Source organism: Triticum dicoccoides, chromosome 6B (genome assembly GCF_002162155.2).
Source record: "Triticum dicoccoides isolate Atlit2015 ecotype Zavitan chromosome 6B, WEW_v2.0, whole genome shotgun sequence".
NCBI lineage: Eukaryota > Viridiplantae > Streptophyta > Magnoliopsida > Poales > Poaceae > Triticum > Triticum dicoccoides.
Window position 1 is genome coordinate 423,339,552 of NC_041391.1, and position 10,444 is coordinate 423,349,995.

Here is a 10,444-nt window from a genome sequence, read left to right on the forward strand (position 1 = left end):
GGTGGAGCGGGTCGGAGGTAGTTTGGTCGTGGGTGGAGTGGGGGTGGCAGCGGGCGGTGGGCACGAGGGATAGGATTTCTTAGAGGGACGGGGCGGGTCGGTTGGTCGACTCGGGGTAGGCTCTGTGCGGGGGGTGTTATCAGAATAAGCTTTTTGTTATTAGAATAAGACTCTTAGAGGTGTTATCATAATAGACTCACCCTATATATATATATATATATATATATATATATATATATATATATATATAGGGATTCATGTGTATGCGAACCCTCGAACTTAGGTCTCGAATCTCATCATGATCGACGTATGACTATACGGTAACGTGAACCAAGAGAAGAAGAATCCACCCTGGTAACCTCTCTCGCGTTGTTGGTCGAAGTGATCCACGTCCACGCGGGCCCACGAATATATAGGCCGTCGATGATAACTGAGCAAGGGAGAGTGTACAAAGACAACCACTTCATGTATGTGCCCCAAACATATGTATGGACATGCGTGATGCATGCATATATGTTTGAATACCAAAAGCACAACATTTTGATGTGGCGCATGCATGCGTCGAAAATCGCATAGTCCCCACACAGATCTGGTTCATGACGCATCACGTGCTCTCTCTCCACCCCCACTTTGACTCGGTGGGACGGATTCATGTGTACACTGATACGTCTCCGTCGTATCTATAATTTTTGATTGTTTCATGCCAATATTATTCAACTTTTACATACTTTTGGCAACTTTTTATATGATTTACTTGGACTAACTTAGTTATCTAGTGCCGAGAGCCAGTTCTTGTTTGTTGCATGTTTTTATTTCACAGAAAATCCATATAAAACAAAGTCCAAATGCAATAAATAACTATGGAGAATTATTTTGGAATATTTGAGAATTTTAGGAGGTGGAATCAACGTAAACGGAGGCCCGAGGCCACCACAACCCACCAGGGCGCGCCACCAGGCCTAGGCGCGCCCTGGTGTATTCTGTCCTCCTCAAACGTCGGTTGGAGCTATACTTCGGGCACAAGGAAGCTTATATCCGGAAAAAAATCGTGTAGAAAGATCAGCGCAATTGGAGTTACGGATCTCCGGGAATTTAAGAAACCTTGAAAGGCCAGATCTGGGGAGCGCGAAACAGAAGAGAACAGAGTGAACGATCCAATCTCGGAGGGGATCCTGCCCCTCCGCCGCCATGGAGGCCATGGACCAGAGAGAGAACCCTCCTCCCATCTAGGGGGGAGGCCAAGGAAGAAGAAGAACAAGGAGGGGGCTCTCTCCCCCTCTCTCCCGGTGGTGCCGAAGTGCCGCCGGGGCTAGGATCATGACGGCGATCTACATCAATAACCTTGATACCATCAACACCAACTTTCTCCCCCTCTGTGCAGCGGTGTAACAAATCTTCCCCCCACTGTAATCTCTACTTAAACATGGTGCTCAACTCCATATATTATTTCCCAATGATCTATGGTTATCCTATGATGTTTGAGTAGATCCATTTTGTCATATGGGTTAATCATCATCTTGGTTGGTATGATTGTATATTTTATTTATGGTGCTGTCCTACGGTGACCTCCATCTCGCGCAAATGTGAGGGCCCCCGCTGTAGGGTGTTGCAATGTGTTCATGGTTTAAACGCGGATAAGTGGGTTATGGTGTATGGGAGTAAAGAGGACTTGATACTTAATGCTATGGTTGGGTTTCACGACCTTAATGATCTTTAGTAGTTGCGGATGCTTGCTAGAGTTCCAGTCATAAGTGCATATAATCCAAGTAGACAAAGTATGTTAGCTCATGCCTCTCCCTCATATAAAATTACAAGAATGATTAGCGGTACTTGTTATCGATTGCCTAGGGACAAATGACTTTCTTGTTGACAAAACCTATCTACTTTTACTACCTTGCAATTTATTCGTAGTTTTATTCTCGCAAAGTACTTGTAGTTTTATTCTTGCAAAATAGTTTCATACTTGTTTTAGGTAAAGCAAACGCCAAACGTGCGTAGAGTTGTATCGGTGGTCGATAGAACTTGAGGGAATATTTGTTCCGCCTTTAGCTCCTTGTTGGGTTCGACACTCTTATTTATCGAAGAAGGCTACAGATGATCCCCTATACTAGTGGATTATCAAGACATTTTGCTAGCGCCGTTGCCAAGGAGTAATAGCATGGGGTGAATGTTCTCGTGTGTGCTTGTTTGCTTTATAACTAAGTAGTTTTTATTTTTTGTTCTAAGTTGTTCTCTATATTTAGTTATGGATATGGAACACGAAACACCAAAAAAATAGTAGTACTTCCTACTCATGGTGATGGGGAACCTCCTAAAACCCTCGATGATCGCTATGTGAAAGATATTATGCACTACTTTGATAATCCTGAGAAAACCCCATTCAACTTGATAATGGGAGTAACGTTGGATCAAATTGAATACTTTAGCGATTATCATTTGACTCATAAAGAAATTGTTATGGGATCAAATTTATATGTTGCATTTGTATGCTAGGAAACTATGCTTGAGATATGGTTACACTTGTTGCTCTATGATGAATGCTCCACACCTTCCCTTTTCATGCAAATTTAATGATAATGAAACCTTGCCCACTTATGCTAATGGTATATATGATTACTATGATGTGGAACGAATAGAATAATTTGGTGCTTTTAAGGGTGCTTATGAAATTGAATCTTTGTTTGAAAAGTTTGAAGATTTCCATGATTCGGTTTATAGAGCTGAAAATTTTGCTATCCTTAAATATTACTATGATAATTTTAAATGCACAATTTTGATAGTGATGCATTTGTTGAGAGAGTCTCCGCTGTCCAGGAAGAGACTAATGTTTTACAGGAGTCTATGGAAGAAGGAATTGATGAAACTGTGAGCTCAATTGATGAAATAGATGATGAGGAGAGCGAAGAACAAAAGGAGGAAGAGCAGATTAGCTACCTGTGCCCACCTTCTAATGAGAGTAACTCTTCAACTCCTACATTGTTTAATGTCCATTCATTCTTATCGAAGGATGAATGCTATGATAATTGCTATGATCCCGTTGATTCGTTTGAAATATCCCTTTTTGATGGGCTTGCTATGCTTGTGGCCAAGATGCCAATATGAATTATGCTATTGGAGATGAACTGCTATTGTTCCTTATGTTAAACATGAAATTGTTGCTATTGCACCCACACATGATAGTCCTATTATCTTTTTGAATTCTCCAAAGTACACTATATCGGAGAAGTTTGCACTTGTTAAGGATTATATTGATGGGTTGCCTTTTATCGTTGCACGTGATAATTTTGATGAATATAATATGAATGTGCTTGCTTCTCCTACTTGCAATTATTATGAGAGAGGAACTACATCTCCACCTCTCTATGCTTCCAACAAGATAAAATTGCAAGAAACTACGTATGCTGTGTGTTGGCCTTTACTTGATGTGCATGAATTGTTCTTGTATGACATGTCGATGCATAGGAAGAGAGTTAGAATTCTTCATTGCATGATATATGTTGCTTTGTGCTCACTACTAAATGCCAAATCATTGCTAGTTCAAATTGGCTTTGATATACCTTGGGATCCAGGTGGATCCATTACTTGAGCACTTTATGCCTAGCTTAATGGCTTTAAAGAAAGCGCTGCCAGGGAGACAACCCCGAAGTTTTAAGGAGTCATATATTTCTGTTGAGTGCTTTTATAAAGTTTAAAAAAATATAGAGGGGAACTTAAAACTTTTCACAAAAGAGAAGCGATTGAAAGGTGATGCATTGGGGAAGTGAGGGTCGACCTTGAACACTTATGTTCATGCTCATGGAAACAATGTAGAATTTTTCATGAAGATTCTCACAAAAATAATTATCCCCTTGTACAATTCCATTGTATTATAAAAATAATGTGCCAATATTTTCCTTTAGGATGTGTAGATTGGTTGTTGGTATGTGCAGTGCAAAACAGAAACTTTCCCTGTAGCGCGCGATTTTACATTTTTTTTCTGGAACGTCAAACGTTTCTGAAACTTTTTGCACAGTATTTTCATACAAAATGTTTATTTTGTCGTAAGTTTTTCATAATTTTTGGCGTACCATAAGTATGGTAGATGTTTAGATTACTACAGACTGTCCTGTTTAAGACAGATTCTATTTTTGATGCATTGTTTTGCTTGTTTTGATGAAACTATCGATTTTTATCGGTGGTATGAGCCATGGAAAAGTTATATTGCAGTAGATACAATGCAAAAACAAAATATGAATTGGTTTTCAACAGTACTGAGAGTAGTTATTTGCTTTATTATACTAACAGATCTTACCGAGCTTTCTGTTGAGTTTTGTGTGGATGAAGTGATCAAAGATCGAGGGGGTCTCGTTATGAGGAGAAGGAGGAGAGGGAGTAGCTCAAGCTTGGGGGTGCCCAAGGCACCCTAAGTAAATATTCAAGGAGACTCAAGAGTCTAAGCTTGGGGATGCCCCGGAAGGCATCCCATCTTTCTTCAACAAGTATCGGTATGTTTTCGTCTTCGTTTCGTTCATGTGATATGTGCAAATCTTGGAGCGTCTTTTGCATTTGGTTTTCATTTTTCTTTCATGCACCATGCTGGTATGAGATAGTCCATCATTGATTTACAAAATTCTCATTGCACTTCACTTATATCTTTTGAGTATGGCTTTATAGAATGCTTCATGTGCTTCACTTATATCATTTGAAGTTTGGATTGCCTGTTTTTCTTCATATAGAAAACCGATGTTCGTAGAATGCTCTTATGCTTCAATTATATTTGTTAGAGCATGATCTTTTATAGAAAGAATTAAACTCTCATGCTTCACTTATATCTATTTAGAGAGACAAATGGAATTGGTCATTTGCATGGTTAGTCATAAAAATCCTACATAAAACTTATGGATCACTGAATATGATATGTTTGATTCCTTGCAATAGTTTTGCGATATAGATATGGAATATGTGGGAAGTACTAGTAAATGGTTGTGGTTAGTAAGAATATTGGTGTTAAGGTTTGTGATTCCTGAAGCATGCACGTATAGTCTCTCGTTATGCCGGGAAGTTGGAGCACAATTTATCCTTGATTGTCTATCTTTGTGTGAAGGTCGGGGCACGCGATGGTTAACTCCTACCAACCCCCCCCCCTAGGAGCATGCGTAGTATTACTTCGCTTCGAGGGCTAATAAACTTTTGCAATAAGTATATGAGTTCTTTATGACTAATGTGAGTCCATGGATTATACGCACTCTTACATTTCCGCAATTTGCTAGCCTCTACGGTACCATGCATTGCCCTTTCTCACCTCGAGAGTCGGTGCAAACTTCGCCGGTGCATTCAAACCCCATGATATGATACGCTCTACCACACCCTTATTATATCTTCCTTAAAACAGCCACCATACCTACCTATTATGGCTTTTCCATGGCCATTCCGAGATATATTGCCATGCAACTTCCACCGCTTCCATTTGATGACTTGAGCAGTCATTGTCATATTGCTTTGCATGATCATATAGCTGACATAGTAGTTGTGGCTCAGCCACTGTTCATCATTTTTCATACATGTTACGCTAGATCATTGCACATCCTCGTACATTGCCAGAGGCATTCATATAGAGTCATACTTTGTCATAGCTTTCGAGTTGTAATTTTTATTTCTTTTGAGTTATAAGTAAATAGAACTGTGATGACCATCATTATTCATTTTTAGAGCAGTGCCCCAGTGAGGAAAGGATGATGGATACTATGATTCCCCCACAAGTCGGGATGAGACTCCGGACAATTAGAGAAAGAAAAAAGAAAAAGGAAAAAAGGAAAAGAAAAGAAAAGGAAAAACAGAAAGATAAAAAGAAAGAAGAAAGAATAAAAAGAAAAAGAACAAAAATAAACAAAGATAGAAGGGGCATTGTTAGTATCCTTTACCGCACTTGTGCTTCAAAGTAGCACCATGTTTTTCATATGGAGAGTCTCCAATGTTGTCACTTTCATATACTAGTGTGAATTTTTCATTATAGGATTAGATGCATACCCACTTAGTTTTGATATGGAGCTTTCATACACTTATAGCTCTTAGTGCATTCGTTGCATGGCAATCCCTACTCCTCATGTTGATATCAATTGATAGGCATCTCCATAGCCCGTTGGTTAGCCACGTCAATGTGAGACTTTCTTGCTTTTTTGTCTTCTCTATATTTACCCCTATCATCGTACTCTATTCCACCAGCAGTGCTATATCCATGGCTTGCGCTCATGTATTGCGCGAGGGTTGAAAAAGCTATAGCGCGTTAAAAAGTATGAACCGATTGCTTGGCTGACACCGGGATAGTACATGATTTATACTTTGTGTTAAGAAGACAGAGCATGACAAGATTATATGATTTTGTAGGGATAGCTTTCTTTAGCATTGATATTTTGAAAGACATGATTGTTTATTGGGATGCCTAAGTATTGATGTCTTTCTTTCAAATTATAGACTATTGCTTTGAATCATTTATGTCTTAATATTCATGCCATGACTATATATATGATCAAGTTTATGCCAGGTAGCATTCCACATCAAAAATTATCTTTTTTATCATTTACCTACTCGAGGACGAGCAGGAATTAAGCTTGGGTATGCGGATACGTCTTTGTCGTATCTATAATTTTTCATTGTTTCATGCCAATATTATTCAACTTTTACATACTTTGGCAACTTTTTATATGATGTATCTGGACTAACTTACTTATCCAGTGCCCAGTGCCAGTTCTTGTTTGTCGCATGTTTTTGTTTTGTAGAAAATCCATATCAAACGAAGTCCAAATGCAATAAAAAACTATGGAGAATTATTTTAGAATATTTGTGAATTTTAGGATGTGGAATCAACCTAACCGGAGTCCCGAGGCCACCACAACCCACCAGGGCGCGCCACTAGGCCCAGGCGCACCCTGGTGTATTGTGTCCTCCTTGAATGTCGTTTGGAGCTATACTTCGGGCGCAAGGAAGCTTATATCTGGAAAAAATTTGTGTAAAAAGATCAGCGCAATCGGAGTTACGGATCTCCGGGAATTTAATAAACCATGAAGGGCCAGATCTGGGGAGCGTGAAAAGGAAGAGAACAGAGTGGGAGATCCAATATCGGAGGGGCCCCTGCCCCTCCACTGCCATGGAGGCCATGGACCATAGGGGGGAACTCTCCTCCCATCTAGGAGGGAGGCCAAGGAAGAAGAAGAAGGAGGGGGGCTCTCTCCCCCTCTCTCCCGGTGGCGCCGGAGTGCCACCGGGGCTAGGATCGTGACGACGATCTACATCAACAACCTTGCTACTGTCAACACCAACTTTCTCCCCCTCTATGCAGCGGTGTAACACCTCTTCCCCCTGTTGTAATCTCTACTTAAACATGGTGCTCAACTCCATATATTATTTCCCAATGATCTATGGTTATCCTATAATGTTTGAGTAGATCAGTTTTGTCCTATTGGTTAATCATGATCTTGGTTGGTATGATTGTATATTTTATTTATGGTGCTGTCCTACGGTGCCCCCGTCTCGCGCAAACATGAGGGGGCCCCGCTGTAGGGTGTTGCAATATGTTCATGGTTTGCTTATTGTCAGTGTTGCGGGGGTGACCGCAGCCTAAACGCAGATAAGTGGGTTATGGTGTATGGGAGTAAAGAGGACCTGATACTTAATGCTATGGTTGGGTTTCATGGCCTTAATGATATTTAGTAGTGGCACATGCTTGCTAGAGTTCCAATCATAAGTGCATATGATCCAAGTAGAGAAAGTATGTTAGCTCATGCCCCTCCCTCATATAAAATTACAAGAATGATTACTGGTACTTGTTATCGATTGCCTAGGGACAAATTACTTTCTTGTTGACAAAACCTATCTAGTTTTACTACCTTGCAATCTATTCGTAGTTTTATTCTCGAAAAGTCCTCTTGCAAAATAGTTTCATACTTCTTTTATGTAAAGCAAACGTCAAGTGTGCATAGAGTTGTATCGGTGGTCGATAGAACTTGAGGGAATATTTGTACTACCTTTAGCTCCTCGTTGGGTTCGACACTCTTATTTATCGAAGAAGGCTACAAAGGATCCCCTATACTTGTGGGTTATCATACACATCCGCTCGAAGTATAGTTGCATGTACCGTACTGTATAAGACGAACCAAAATTTAACCCCCTCCTAATTATTAGTCAAATTAACCGCTGTCGCTGTCGGTCGAAGTGATTGACCAAGAGGGCAGACAGAGATGGACGAAGCATCTCGCCGATAACCCTGTGAGTGAGTGCCAGAGGACAATCGCCATCGCTTTCTTGTGGGCCAAACACATGTATGGAGATGTGTGGTTGTGATGTTTGAATACCTAATATATATGCATAACTTTCATGTTGCACCTACCTCAAAAACGTTTAAGTCCCCCACACGAACCGAGGTTCATGACACGTAGTATATATATGCTGCCCCTCCCCTCTTCGACGCATAATATATACTCCTATGTACTGTAACACAACCCGAAAATAATCCTCCTTGTTCGTCAAATTACCTTTCTCGCTGTGTCATATATTAGATGGACAACAACCTCGCGGGCCCATGGAGGGAAGAGTCACAGGCAAATGAGTGACAACCATCATCCGCACGTGGCCCGATGTGTTGGTGATGTTTTTAATACCCAATATGCACGACTTCTTTGTGGCACCTGCCTCAGAAACTGAAAAGTCCCTACATAGAGCGAGATCGTTCATGACGTGTGTGTATTATGTGCTGCCTCGGCCCCCTCGTCCCTTCTTTGATGCGTGCTTGTGATGCCCCCGATTCAATCGTACACTAATCATGCACGCAAACGTGTACGATCAAGATCAGGGACTCACGGGAAGATATCACAACACAACTCTAAAGACATAAATAAGTCATACAAGCATCATAATACAAGCCAGGGGCCTCGAGGGCTCGAATACAAGTGCTCGATCATAGACGAGTCAGCAGAAGCAACAATATCTGAGTACAGACATAAGTTAAACAAGTTTGCCTTAAGAAGGCTAACACAAACCGGGATACAGATCGAAAGAGGCGCAGGCCTCCTGCCTGGGATCCTCCTAACTACTCCTGGTCGTCGTCAGCAGCCTGCACATAGTAGTAGGCACCTCCAGTGTAGTAGTCGTCGTCGACAGTGGTGTCTAGCTCCTGGGCTCCAAAGTCTGGTTGCGACAACCAGGTAGAAGGGAAAGGGAGAAAAGGGGGAGAAAGCAACCGTGAGTACTCATCCAAAGTACTTGCAAGCAAGGAGCTACACTACATATGCATGGGTATATGTGTAAAGGGCCATATCAGTGGACTGAACTGCAGAATGCCAGAATAAGAGGGGGATAGCTAATCCTGTCAAAGACTACGCTTCTGGTAGCCTCCGTCTTGCAGCATGTAGAAGAGAGTAGATTGAAGTCCTCCAAGTAGCATCGCATATCATAATCCTACCCGGCAATCCCCTCCTCGTCGCCCTGTTAGAGAGCGATCACCGGGTTGTATCTGGCACTTGGAAGGGTGTGTTTTATTAAGTATCCAGTTCTAGTTGTCATAAGGTCAAGGTACAACTCCAAGTCGTCCTGTTACTGAAGATCACGGCTATTCGAATAGATTAACTTCCCTGCAGGGGTGCATCACATAACCCAACACGCTCGTTCTCATTTGGCCGGACACACTTTTCTGGGTCATGCCCGGCCGCGAAAGATCAACACGTCGCAGCCCCACCTAGGCACAATAGAGAGGTCAGCACGCCGGTCTAAACCTAAGCGCACAGGGGTCTGGGCCCATCGCCCTTAGCAGACCTGCATGTTGCGTACGCGGCCGGAAGCAGAACTAGCCCCCTTAATACAAGAGCAGGCTTACGTTCCAATCCGGCGCGCGCCGCTCAGTAACTGATGTCACGAAGGCTTCGGCTGATACCACGACGCCGAGTGCCCATAACTGTTCCCCCGTAGTTGGTTAGTGCGTATAGGCCAGTAGCCAGACTCAGATCAAATACCAAGATCTCGTTAAGCGTGTTAAGTATCCGCGAACGCCAAACAGGGCCAGGCCCACCTCTCTCCTAGGCGGTCTCAACCTGCCCTGTCGCTCCGCCACAAAGTAACAGTCGGGGGCCGTCGGGAACCCAGGCCCACCTCTACCGGGATGGAGCCACCTGTCCTTCCAGCCCCCACATCGGAATCACTTGCGGGTACTCAACAAGCTAACCCGACTTTAGTCACCATCTATAGTATGTATATATGTATAATATATACCCATGATCACCTCCCAAGTGATCACGGCCTGATAGTATAGCAAGGCAGACCGATAAAAATGTAGGGCCAATGATGATAAACTAGCATCCTATACTAAGCATTTAGGATTGCGGGTAAGGTATCAACGACTGTAGCAACAATGACAGGTTATGCAACAGAATAGGAGTAACCGAACAGTAACATGCTACACTACTCTAATGCAAGTAGT